This window comes from Peromyscus leucopus, chromosome 17 (genome assembly GCF_004664715.2).
Source record: "Peromyscus leucopus breed LL Stock chromosome 17, UCI_PerLeu_2.1, whole genome shotgun sequence".
Lineage (NCBI taxonomy): Eukaryota > Metazoa > Chordata > Mammalia > Rodentia > Cricetidae > Peromyscus > Peromyscus leucopus.
This window is the reverse complement of record NC_051077.1, coordinates 39,824,264-39,825,364: the sequence shown is the minus strand read 5'-3', so window position 1 is coordinate 39,825,364 and position 1,101 is coordinate 39,824,264.

Genomic DNA, 1,101 nt, shown 5'->3' with positions numbered 1-1,101 from the left:
TTTTTGAACAGTTCCTTGAGTTGTTTTTTTATTCAACGGTGGTGTCATTCATCAGACCATGACATGTCATGGAGGCATACCAAAACCATATTATTGCTGATCTATGACAGACTGCATGACTCCAGTTCTGACATTTCCCAGAAGACAAACTGTAGAGGCTGTAGGGAGAGGGGAAAACAGGAGAATCACTACAGATATACATCCACATATCTGAATATGCATGTAAGCCAACAGTAGTTTCCACACTACGTTTCTCAGGAGTTAATGATGTTTGAGTGCTGGTATATATATTCTAACAATGTGTCACAGTGATGTACACCATTGGTAGTAGCCTAGGGTGTGGATGGGAGAAGACACAGGGCATTCTCTATACTCTTGGCCCAGTTTTGCTATGAAACGAGTCTAAATGAATGTTACTCTATAAACATCAGAGCTAGGAATGAAAGGACCTACCAATAATGTCATCCCACCCTGTATAATTTCCTTCACCCATTCCAAGGACACTTGTTTGTCCCCTCTACACTTACTGTCTAGGACATCTTTAGTGAACTGCAGGAAGGATTATATAAATAAATACCCTGCAAGGATTTTGACCAGTGCCCAGGAAGTAGTGGCTGCTGTCGACCTTGTAATCATCATCTATTCAAAGAGTCATTGTTTGGCAATATATCAGCAGTGATGTTCACAGCTGGTAATCCTGGCTAGTAAGTTAATCGTGGCTTTTTCTTTTCTACTCCTCAAAGTAGACAACTGCAAACTTTTATGAGAAACAAAAGGGTTATAAAAACACTAATGTTTATTTTAAAACAAAACCTATATTTGCACAAAGGTGTGTGGAAGGAAAGTCTAACAGAGAGAGACTAGAGGTACTATGAGAAAGAGCAGAAGTATTGGGGAGAAAAGCCAAAAGTCACCTGGCAGATTCTGGGGCATTGAAAATAAGAAAAAGGTTGTCACCTGCATAAGTGAATGTGGCCTACAACACAGAAGAATAAATGAGAAAGTTGTCAGTAATTAATTCAGCTCACCCACAAGCATTTTAAAGCCTATTTATTTTGACTGAATCTGAAAGCTGAGTAAGACCTAGACTATACAGATATA